The 13,160-nt window shown below is 35.5% G+C and overlaps 1 protein-coding gene across 3 annotated transcripts in view; it reads left to right on the forward strand.

Moving 5' to 3' along the window:
• The window catches only part of ASCC3 (activating signal cointegrator 1 complex subunit 3), a 302,695-nt gene that overhangs the window by 216,610 nt on the left and 72,925 nt on the right, over window positions 1–13,160 (forward strand). The window lies entirely within an intron of this gene.

The raw sequence follows: 13,160 nt of genomic DNA on the forward strand, positions 1-13,160 counted from the left end.
ACTGTAGTCTTATTAAGTGTGCAATAGCCTTATGTCTAAAAAAAATCAATGTACTTGCCTTAGTTTAAAAATACTTTCTTGCTAAAAAATGCTAATCATCATCTGAATCTTCAGCAAGTCATAGTAGTAACATCAAAGATCACTGATCACAGATCACCATAACGAATATAATGCTGAAAAAGTTTGAAATATTGTGAGAATTACCAAAATGTGACACAACAGCAAATGCTGTGGGAAAAATGGTGCCAATAGATTTGCTCAATGTAGATTTGCCATGAACCTTCAATTTGTCAAAAAAAAAAAAAAAAAAAAACCAATATCTACAAAGTGCAATAAAGCAAGGCACAATAAAATGAGGTATGTCTGTATGACATCACTTTATTCCATATATATTTATTAATTATATATGTACATTATTAGTCTTTCATCTGCTTTATTAGTTAATTTTGGTGGTTCATTGGAAGTCTTTTAGTTGCTTTTTCAAATACAAGTTTTTGCATTTTATGTGATACAATCTGTTACTATGGTTCTTTGTGATTTATTCCATTACTTCTAAATGTATATTCCTACTCCCCTCCATAGATTTACAAATAGTGATTTTCCTTTCTTATACTTTTCCAGTTTTTAAAAATATTTTCCTAGTTGGTGTTATGATGAAAAAATAGATGAAATCAATAATAAAATTGTTGCATTATCTTCCTTCTCCCTGCCTGTTTCCCCTTTTGCATCTCATGCAGCCTGAAGAACAGTAAAAACAGTGTTCCTGACCTGCTAGTGCCAGTCTCAACAGTTTGCATATTTCCCCCTTCCACTTCTCATTTAGGATTAGTAGCCCTGTTGGATGGTACTGTATCTATTACAGTAATGTGTTAAGTTGTATTAGTTCACTAATAATAGTATTTCAAAATATTCTTGCATAGGACCACAGAGGACCTTACTCACTAATAAGTAACAGACCCCAGAATGAGCTTCATATAAAAGGTATCACATGACTCCATGAAATAGAGTAAAAGCTATCATTTTATCTTTCAAGTTTCATCATTACTTCCTTAATATGGTTTGTGGGTATATCCAAGGTGTATAATTCAAGGTAATTTAAAATCAAAATAATTTTGTCAAAAGTTCCTTCTCCTGTGTTATTTAATTATTATACCCAAGTAATCACCCTGTTGTGGCTAAACAGTATCTTGACTTAGAAGGCAAATGCCGAAAAATAGATGTATGGACTATTGACAGTTTAGTTTATGTGCAGTATCTGCCTAGGCTTAGTTTTGTTTTTTGCTTTTTTTATTCTCTTGTGTCTTACTTATCCATAATGTGTTCCCAGTAGAGACTTTTCTTTGAAGTCAAGGTACAAAGTACATACTCACTGAACACATTTTGGGACATTTGCTTTAAGTATATATATAAGAGCTGTGCATTTTGTGCATATGTGACTCCCATGAACCTCAAATGTGAACCCAATATGGTCTTTCCAGCTGTAGTGCAACTCTAATTTTTTATTTTTTGTTTCAACGTATGACCCAGGGAACTCTGGACAGCTCAGCCATTGTTTAGAACTACCCCTTTTTTTTTTTTTTTTAATCAGTACCAGCTTACCACCAAGGCTCATTAGAAAACTTAGAATTTACTTGCATAGTTTCTGCTGTTGTATAGATTTTCATTGCTAGAGTAGGACAACTAGAAATTAAGCCATTCCTGGATATTTTATTTCACCAAGCCCATCTCAAGAATAAGACCACCCAGGCTTTGTTTTTATACCTGCCTCTAAAAGCAGTCACCTTTAAATATAAATTTCTGAGGGTTTGCAATCTGTGATTATGCAAATTTAGTCAGTTATACCAAAACCTACCATAAGGCAGGTGTTTCTATTGTTGAATCCCCTAAATAGTTAAATTAGAAGGACTTTTCTTTTAACACTTTAGTTTTTCTAGCAGTGACTTTCCATAATATCCTGAGCTAGACTCTTGGTGGCTATTCCACTGCTGTTCCTTATACAGTGTCAGATTAGTGTTCTGTGGGAGGACAGGAGTCCTCTGGGTAGGACTCTAGTGTTGACAACTTGAGCATCTGAAGGAGACAAGGTAAGCACAGGAGCAGTTTTCCTGGCAGCTGTGGAGCAGGGTGCCTGTGAAAGAGGGCAGTACCAAAAGCATTCTTCAACTGAGTGGCATTAAGTCAGGAGGTATCCTTAGATATGGAGGTGGAAGGGAAGGGGAGCAGGAGAGGGAGGAAAGAAAGTTAGGGCAAATCTGAAAAGGATGGAGAGAGAGAATGTGACCAAGGACGAGTACATGTGTTCTGTTTTGTTTCTCAGCAAAGACAAAAGGAGTTATCCATCTAACTTCTTAACCTAGTAAAGTCTCAAAGTAAAGTATTAGGAAGCAGAAAGACCCCTTCATGTGTATCACTGATGTGAAATCATACCACAGAATGAGAAAATCCCGAAAGTAATGCCCTTTCATATTTGCCATTAGGAAGACTTCTTGCAGTGATTCCAAAAGTTCATGGGCATGTGCTCTTGGATTCTCAGTTTGACAGCCACCACTCCCACCATTAACCTCAAACTATTATTGGGTGTTTGCATCACCCTCACAAGCTTCAAGTCCAAGACAGAAACATCTGAATACCTGAGCTTCAGTCTCTAGCATGTGGCAGGAATAGGGAATATCTTCCCCTCTTTGGCCTTAATTGGAAGATAATTCAGATGCTGGCTGTCTGTAAAGAACAAAGGTTTACTGTAGTCCTTCAGCTGTCCAAACTCATTCATACACAGTCTCTGCATACCTGCACTTAAAAAAAAATTCCCTTTTAACAATGCACCTCTCCCTCATATGACCAAAATCCACTCATCCCTCCCCAAGGGAGGCAACTGAAAATTTCATCAACTCCATTAATCCTGAATCTCTTGGTTATATCCAATCACCCTTTTAATCCTTTGCAGTCTTATCTCAATATTCTCTAGCCACTAGACTAAATTATAAAGTTACTCAAAATCATCACACTGTATTCAACAGTGGAGGATAAGGAAAGGTCAGAGAAATGAAATTAGATAAGATATGTAACAAATTGTTAGTTAAAATAAGTTAGTGCATGTATGAGATAGCAATGGTAGAGGCCACAGTATCTGTTTCTGCAACTGATCCAGGAAGCCAAACAGATATTTGTGATTTATTTTCTCTACCATCCATCACATGTACACTTTTTCTTCAACCAATCCCTAAGCTAATTAAGATTCTTTATCCAGTGGAGTTACCAAAACCCACATTCCTGAGACATTGGAAATTGAATATTCATATATGCTTAATTCATAGAGGTTTTTAAAGCTTCAGTTTATTTTCCTAATGTAATGCTATTTCTCTGGGGTCCATTCAGAATTTTCCCTTCCCTTATTGTGTACCAGTAGCCCAGTTTTTTTCAATCAGCGTCCGTCACCTAAACTACGCCATGACCACATTTTGCTTGTTCACCCTGTAGCATAAGAGCTTCAAATGGCTCTGTGGTCATTTCAGATTCTATGTAAATTGTTATATCCCTTGGATGTTATGTCTGTAAACTAGCAGAGCTAGAATTATAGGGAAAGGAAACACATTTTCCAGTTGGTTTATTGGGTATGATTGCAAAAGACATCCATACACATTGACTGGTTCCTGGAACTGTATGTTCTGGCAGTGAGAGAAATAGTATCATGTAATGATTACTTAGTTTAGAGGATACACCTCGTCCTATGAGACAGCACCCTAACCTTGCCAAAGTAATGTCTCTTAGCTGCCACTCTGAGTCATTAACCTATAAAGCCAGATCTTTCTGGGTAATGAGGGACATAATAAGAACAGTGGGTCCCACGGCATCCATTGGCTCAGTCTTTCTTTACGAATTGAGTTCCTCAGTCAGAAACGTTGTTATATGGGATATCATGATGTATAAGGCATTCAGTAATCCTACCATGGAGGCTATTGGCAGGACTTGATGGGCAGGAAAGGAGAGTCAAAATCCAAAGTGTCCATAATACACATCATCTCAATTGGATATCCACTCCATGGTAGAAAGGGTCCAGTGTAATTTCCTTCCCATCAAATAGCAATCAGTTCCCACAGGTAAAGTACTCTCTAAGGGGCCCAGGATTGTTTGAGTTGGTGGCATATTAGGCACTGAGCAGTAGCAGTAGCTGGGTCTGCATGAGAAAGTGGAAGTCCTTGTTTAGCCTGAGCAGTTTTCATCTCTTCCACCATGGAGCCACTCAGTACACGAACCCACTGCACAAAGCACTGGCGCCTGGGAGAGAGGCTGCTGGGCACCCTCAGATGCCCACTTAACTATTAGCAGCATTTTTAACACTGTTAACTTTTTTAAACATCTTCATGGAATTTTCGTAGCCGATTATTCTAGGACCATTCTCAAAGTTCGTCCACATAAAACTTCTGCCTTTCTTGCCACCTGTCCTTTAATAGCACTCTTGCCAAGCTCCTGACCGTTTGGCTAATCCAGTAACTACAGGGCAGAGTATGGATCATCAATTTCCATCATCTGTACTTGGCAGTAAAATGACAGGGAAATACTCGACATTCAACTTTTACTTCTTTCCTTAGAGTCTTCCGTGAGAGAACCTAACAGCACATCAGTGTTACTTCATATGGCACAACCATCTTATTTAAAGCCACTTGGAACTTTTTCCCTCAGTCAGTTTGACATAAGGCCGTGGGGTCTGGGTGGGTAGGTTAAGTAAGGGTAATACAGCAAGAATGGACACACACAGAGGGTTCATAGATTACTTTCATGATATCCTTCCATTAGGTCCTTTTATTTCTAGTGATGATGACTGCTGCTGGGTGCACCCATAAATATAGCTGAATAGTTCAGATATCCAGTTGATGATCAGCAGCTTCAGTTGCAAGGTATTTGGTATTACATAGTCAGGAATTCTTTCTCTCCCCCACCACCCAACCTCAAAAATATCCATTAAATAATCCTCTAACTTAAATCAGTAGGTGGCTCTTAACCAGAATTTGTATTCATTTATTTAATGTATATTTATTGAATGCCTACAACTTATAAAGCACGGTGTTAGTCTATTGATCCCAATTCTCAAGGAGCTTAAGTGAAGAAGGTAGAAATTTTAAAATATATCTATGATCAAACAAATAAATTGATATCAAATTATGAAAATTGCTATGAAATAAACCAATAAGAGATGAAATAGAGTAAGAGAATGGGAGTAGAATGGTCAGAGAAGACCTCTCTAAGGAGGTGACATTTAAGCTGAGAACCGAAGGAGAAGAACAAGTTAGCTGCTCCAGGAGAGAAGATAACAGCATTTCAGGTGAAGGGAACAGCATGCTAAAGGAATGGAGAGAAGATCAGTGGAGCTGGAACAGAATAAGCTGGGAGAAGGGTGGTACGGGTTAAGTTTGAGAGATAGACAGAAGCCAGCTCATACAAGACCATAGACCCATGGCTAATGAGCTTGGATTTTTATTCTAAGTACCATGGGAAGACAGTCATTTACTAAACCGACGTTTGTTGAGCATCTTCTGTGTGTCAGGTAAAGTCCCTGCCCTTATGGAAGTAACATTCTAGTGGGAATGATAGATAATAAGCAAGTATGATTGTTCCTATGGGAAAAAAATGAGCAGGTAAAGGGAATAGAGGGCACTAAGGGTGGTTGCACATTAATGTTCTAATTACAGAGACGGCCTCCCTGATGAGGATACCTTTGAATAGAGAACTGAAGGAAGCCAGAAAGCAAACTAAGCAGATACATAAGGGGAAGTGCAGGGGTGTTCCAGGGCATTCAAAGATTCTAAGCTAAACAAATCCCATACCCCAATTTACATTTTAAGATCCAAATTAAACAAATTACACGCTCCAATTTACATTGTAGGATCACTTTTACTGCTTAGTGGAAAATGGACTGAAGTGGAAGTAAACATGGAATTAGTAATGGTGGTGACCTACAGGCAACCTAGGGTGGTGACAGTGGGAAAGAAAAGATATGTTTTGAGCTAGACTCAATAGGACTTTCTACTAGATGAGAAACAGATCGAAAAAATGAAAAGAATTAAGAATGGTGCCCTAGTTATTAACTCTAAACATCTGAGTAAATTATAGCATCATGTATTGAAATGGAAAGGGCTGAAAGTGTGGGATGGAGAGGAAGGAGGAGACAGATTTGAGTAAAAAAATTTTAAAAAGAAAAAAGTTATATTTTGGATATGTTAATTTGTATGTCCAAGACTTTCAAGTGGAGATTTCAAGGCAATTAAATATGGGAAGTCTGTAAGACCTAAGGGGATGTGAAATGAACATGTGGACTTGGGAGCATCTGCATAGATGCAGCCTTTAAAACCAGGTGAATACCTGGGACCCTCAGGTAGAGAATATGACGATTGGAGGACAGGCCTTGAGGGACATGCTCATTGTGAGCTTAGGTAGAAAATGTGGTGCTGGCATAGGACCCTCAGAAAGTGGTGCCAGTGAGGAAAGACAGTGTCTTAAAACACTGTAGACACGAGGGCTTCATAAAGGAAGGAGTGTTGGCTACATCAGATGCTAATGGGAGTTGAGTGAGATGAGAGCAGAGAAACACCCGTGGGATTTAGCACTTGAATGTCCTGGACCAACTTGGCAAGCAGCGTCAGTGACATGTTGTGAACATAAGCCAGTTTAGAGTAAGCTGAGGAGTGAGTGGGTGGGAGGGGAAGGAAATGGAAGCAAATAGCGTATACAACCCCTTCTAGAAGCTTTACTATGTAATTTAATTAATGTTATAATTTAGTGCCTAACAAGTATGGTTCGTTGGCTTCCGCCAGATATTCTGCAGCCTGGTCCGATGTGCAGGGTGAATGGTGCTAGGATCTGGATAGTTGCCAGCCTGCTCTGAAAGATAAAAGAGCAGAGGGAACACCTTGTCTCCTGAGCGGGTTTACTGATTGAAAGCTCAGGATGCTGTGCTTATTTCATCACTCACACCCTGGATGAGATGCATGTCTGGGATGGGAGAGCAGAATCCCGGCTGAAGGTTAAGCTTTATTCCTCAGTCTTGCTTACATTCTCCTCCTCAACTCCTCGATGTATCTCTCCTGTTAGCTGCAGGGCTGCCCCTTTCTGCCTCCACACACTGTTAAATGAGGTCCTGGTAGCTAAAGAAAAGCACATCAAAGAAAACTAGCTTTTTTTTTTTTTCCTTAACAAGTAGTAATGAATTAGAATTCTACAAGGCTTTCTGCCCTAAAAGCCCTGGGTCAGAATGTTTGAGTTGTGTTCTGAAGTCTGCAGTACCACCAGAAGGTAGTTGGAGGGAAGGAATCTGAAGCAGGAAAGGAAATCGCTTTCTGACTGAAGCAAGATATGAAAGGTATCCAGATGTGGGTAACATGAAAATCAGAGGAGTGTGGAAGATAAGAATTCTTTGGAACATAGTATACTTTAACCCTGTTCATTCAAATTAATGGTCTAGAAGACTCATGTAAATGACACTGAACAGTATTAAGGAAATGTTCTAATTGTAATTTTACACATTGCTTCAAACTGAATTCATGAAAAACTGTGTAGCATAGGTGCACAGGAGGAGCACGAAAAGTAAGAGTGGTGTTATTTTCACATGCTTAATCCTGAAGGACTTCTTCAGTGCTTGAAAAGTTTATCATTTTAAGCTAGACATAACTCAGCCAACCGTATCACAAGTAAAGCCTTCATAAACTTACAAGATGACTATAGATGAACTATAGTTTCGATTTCCTCAGTCATCATAAGTTGAGATTTGGTGGAGTTTCTACTACTGACATTTTATTATAGCTTTCTTTTCTTTCACTTGCTTTTTCAATATATATATATTCCTGTAGGTGAGAAGGTAGTACCAGGCTTTGAAGATGGACTTTGAGATTGTTGAAAATCAGAAATTAGGTTGACTTTAATGCAGAGTAACCACATTTTCGACTTGAAAGATCTGGTTTATCAAACTAAAATAGATTTAGCTCATGATACAGAAGTTTCACCCTGAGTGCCTTCTATTTTGAACAGACTTCAGAGCTCTTAAGGACTGACCAGTAAAGAAAACTATTGGGCTGAGAATATTAAGTGTCAAAACAGACATTCCCTACAGATTTGCTGAGCATTGGACATTTGAACTGAGTTAGGTCTCATGGAATATTTGTGCAATTAAGAGCAGCTACAAGATAGGAGGCTGTTTTTTTATCTGTCTTTTTTGTTTTGCTGTAGTTGACATCATACATATCCTATTGAAGAAAGAGGCAAAGCTCTTACTATTCTTAGCAATAATTGATACATTTATGGAATGATTTATAGTTCACTAAAGTCTTATCCTATTTACTCATGAATTCGGAGAGGATTGTTCTATTATCCCAGTTTAATAGATTCCAAAACTGAAACTTAGAAGAATTAAGTGATTTGCCCAATAGCAGAAAGCAAGTTAAATGGAGCGTGGGAGCTCAAAACCAGGGTTGCTGTCTCAGAGCCTGTCTCAGTACTGACTGCCCACTGCAAGCCAGTGACCTTGGTGAGGTGTTTAACTTCTGAGCCCTATCCTTTAATCTATGAAAGAATAATAACAATCCCATACCCACAGGATTGTTGTTAAGATTAAATGTATTAGTACATTTAATGTACTTAGAACAGACCTGGAACAGACTTAAATGTTTAATAAATGTTAACTGTTACTACATTGAATAATATATTTTAAACAGATTCTTTTTGCTGAAAGTTGTATGGTAAAATTTGATCATATATTTATAATTTTTGCTTTGACCCTTCACAATTTTAATTCATATGAATATAGTATTTGTTCATTTAAAATTGTACTCCTTTGGAAAATTAATTCTATAATGTCCCTTTCATCAACTTTCTCTGTATTCTAAAAGCTTTTCAGTGTATAAAAATGTTCTCCAAGCATGTTTTGGAAGTTGAACTCTCCAAAATTTGAAATAAGCATAAAATGTATATTCAGAAATAAATATGAAGCACTTAGACTGGGGTTTACTATCATAGCATAGTGAATTAAATTAGAAATGCTAATAAGGAAAAAATTTTAATATCTCACCCTATAGCAGTTTTGATATTGCTATTATTAAAAATCAGGCCAAGCTAAAAGCAAATATTGAAAATAGTATTGTGTTTATTTAGCAGACATAGCAGAGATTTACATGTTTTTGTTTAGATTTCATTTATACATTTAATTCTCATATAATTGTATATTTAATGACATATAAATATATTTATACATTAACAGTATGGTAAATTATTTTGAGGTGTGGTTGTTTGGGGCTTAAGAGGGGTCAGCAAGAGAATATGATCTGAGGTGTATTGGTAAACTTTGGAAACTTACTACCTTTAATTAATTTCATTTGTACTTCTTTCCTACTAGTAGTAGATCAATAGAATTTTCTAAAGTGTTTGTTTCACTTTAGCTTTTCCCTGTCTGTGATGTTTATCATACAGCAGAGTGTTTTAAGAAAAACATTTAGTAATTATGAGCAAATGTTATAACTTCATTTAACATCTGTACCAGATGTGACATATTTAATTATTTGTGTAAAAAAAAAGAAAGTCTTTGTAACTTTCATTATTCTTCTGTATGGTGCATCTTTTATTGAGCGTTTTATACAATTGATAAGCATTATTCAGTGGCATATGGTCTGAGTCTGACATGCTTTCAAAAGAGTACAGAGTTCTGATAATGAGGATTCTGTGAAAATGGGAAAACCAGCACAACAGATATGCTTTGAGAAAGTATGGGTTTTTAGCATCTTGAAACAATATATCACACTCAAAGGGACAGAACTGGGCTGCACAATCTGTTAGCTCATTCTTGTCCAATCTGGTCTCCTCCTTTCTTTTGGAGCCAGCGTTGTCATCAACTCACTGAATTATATTCTGACTGGAATGTATTTCAGGCACAGAGTAATGTATCTACTTAAATGGAATCCTATCTTTCTACAAAAGCTTTTTGAGTATAATAAATTTAAAATATAAAAAAAAATTTCTATTAAGTTAAAGTAATTGGTTCAACAGTTTACATATGTGCCTTCCCTCCCACCACCCTGAAAAAAAGAAAAAATAAAAAGACCACTACTTAGAGAAGCATAGATCTGTTTTTCTTTTATTTATAATATTGAAAAAAAATTTTTTGATTTAAGTAGCATGCAGTCAGACATATTTCAAAGACTGTTTATTAGAAAGATACCTGTACATTACAACAAATGTTACTTGAACAAAAATGAAGTGTGGAATTAAAACTTCCTCTATCAAAGTATTTTATTTATCATCATTATTCTTTTTAAAATTCTATAGCAGCTTTTCTTAACAAGAATTAAGGCTTAATGTCCTAAAGCATCCATTGTATGTAGTAAATGAACTTTTCTCCTAACCATCTAGAATGGTACTAGCTGTCCTTGGAAAAATTAAGAAGATGGTAGTTCAGATATTTTTTTGTGGGGCTCAATTCTCTCATGGAACCAGAATTGAGAAAGACTACTATATAGTATTCAAGACCACTGAGTCTTTTAATTTGAAGTATAGTAGGCTATATAAATGAATTGGGCATTGCATTAAAGCTATATTGCTTTATGTAAAGGATTTTTAATTGAAATATAGTCAGTTTACAATGTTGTGTCAATTTCTGATGTACAGCGTAATAGTTCAGCCATACATATACATACATATATTAATCTACATATGCTTTTTCCTTATAGGTTATTACAAGATATTGAATATAGTTTCCTGTGCTATACAGTATAAACTGGGTGTTTATTTTATATATAGTAGTTAGTATCTGCAAATCTCGAACTCCCAATTTATCCCTTCCCACCACGTTCCCCCCAGTAACCATAGGTTTGTTTTCTATCTCTGTGAGTCTGTTTCTGTTTTGTAAATAAGTTCATTTGTCAATTTTTTAGATTCCACATATAAGTGATATCATATTTCTTTCTCTTTCTGGCTTTATGCAAAGGATTAAATGTGATAATCTTTGTAAAGTAATGAGCACAATGCCTGACACATAGTAAACACTCAAAAAATAATATCCGTTATTATCATGTTTTAAGCTTTCATTACCCTAAATTCTGGAAAAATCTTGCTTGTATAATGTTGTTATGATCAAGATGAAATTTATTTTAAGTACAGTGATAAAGATGTATATAATCTAATCAAAAATTATATTTTCAAATTTAAACAGGCTGTCCTAGTAGTATTTTATGCTTAATGACTGAGTAACATTACTATAAATTTTGTTTTTTTATGATGTACAAATAACTCAGAATCCATCTATGGTAACCATGTAATAAATGAAGTTGTTTTGTGATTGTTCTCATGAGGATTTTAGGTCTTTACCAGTTCAGATAGACAAATAGTTCTTTATAATGCATTGATTTATGTGAAAATGGGGGCAGGAGTATGAGAAACAGCTAGGCTTCCCTGATGTGAAAGGACATGATATTAATGCCTCACCAAACTTCCTGCCATAGGATTCTTCAGCTTTCTTGTGGTAAATGGTGCATTACTTTTTGGATATGATTGGCATTGCCATAAAACACTGTAAATTATATAAGTTGTCAAAAGACGCTGTTATTTAAGTTATGAAACTGAAAAATTCCTGAAACTAACTGTCAGAGCAAGAATATCAGTGAATTAATTCTTGACAGTGTAAATTGAAGATATTTTATGCAGTGAACTATTGAATAAAAAAACGATAATAGGCTGTCACTTGAGAATGGCTAACATAATTTATGAGACAAGACAAGCACCTTTCTTGATAGCATACATTTCTAGTCAGCTTACTTATCCTGTGCTAATTTTAAAGGTAAAGTGGATTTATGTCAATACATTTCCATATTCTTGCTAAACAGTTTATAAAGTAAATAATGCAGGAATATCAGGTGACTATGAAACAGAATGAACTGATTATACATTGCATTCAATTCAGGGAAAGTAGGTAAATAACATTTCTGATGTGTATGTCATTAAAATATTATCTAGTCTATGCAATGCTTTTTATACATTAATAATTATCATATGACCAAATTTCATTTTCCCCCCCTTTTTTTTTTTGGATTATTGGTTTAAAACAACTTTTTCTTACGTAAAAAACTTGGAAAACTTTTCCAAGTTTGAAAATAAAATTAGTAAGAAGGAGAACAGTTGGAATGCTTTGTTATATGAATATGTTTGTCTTACGTGTTTTTACCGAACTGCAGCAGCCAGCTGAAGTTTCTCTAGATTGGTTTATGCACAGCGAGGAGATTAAGTGCATTACAAGTATACTTGTGAATATTCAAGGTCATTAATAGTAGAAGGAAAAAAAGAAAGGAAGTCTGAAGACAACATCAGTTTTTCAATTTCCATCTCAGTCTTCAGGCATGTAATAATTATACATGTGCCTATTTTCGAGTTCCTTCTCTGCTCTTGTTTACTGATGGAATGTGGTCGTGAAGCTATAAACATAACTACAATATGTCCTTCTTCTAAGCGCTCATGTATTCTCAAACCACTTGATCTCTGCATTACTGCCCTCATGGTGTTGCCCTTTTTGGTGCCCAGGCTGCACATGGTGTCATCCTCCTCTTCAAGGGCAAGTCTATCATTAAACATAAAGACTTTGGTTTTTCGATTTAGTTCTTTATAGGGAGTAAGTTTTGTAAGAAAATAAGATTTGCTGCTTGTTGCCATAAAATCTGTGTTGCATTAAGTATTTTTCGTCTAGAATAGAAAGTGATAGAATATTCTGAGAGTATTTATAAAATATGAGTTTCAGAAACCATTTAGACACATAAAATTCAGTGAGCTAAGCTGAGGCTGGAAATGAAATCTGTTTAAAATGTAAAAACTGGAATATGTAAGAATTCTGAATATAATAAAGTTAACATTTAAAGTACAGAAAGTAAGTAAGTAAGAAATTACTTAACCATTATTGCTAGAATAATTGACCAATTATTTAGGAAAAATAAGCTTGGATTTCTACTACTTTCTATTACAAAATAAATTACAAGTTAATTATTTAAATGCAAAAAGTAAAACTATAACAACAGATAAATAAATGAGTATATGTACTTGACCTCAAGATGAAGAAAAGTTTTTTAAGCAACAAAACATAAGGGACCAATCTAAAAATTGAAGTCAATAAATAAATAAATAAGATGAAGTACAAATAA

This window comes from Camelus dromedarius, chromosome 6 (genome assembly GCF_036321535.1).
Source record: "Camelus dromedarius isolate mCamDro1 chromosome 6, mCamDro1.pat, whole genome shotgun sequence".
NCBI classification, from domain to species: Eukaryota; Metazoa; Chordata; class Mammalia; order Artiodactyla; family Camelidae; genus Camelus; species Camelus dromedarius.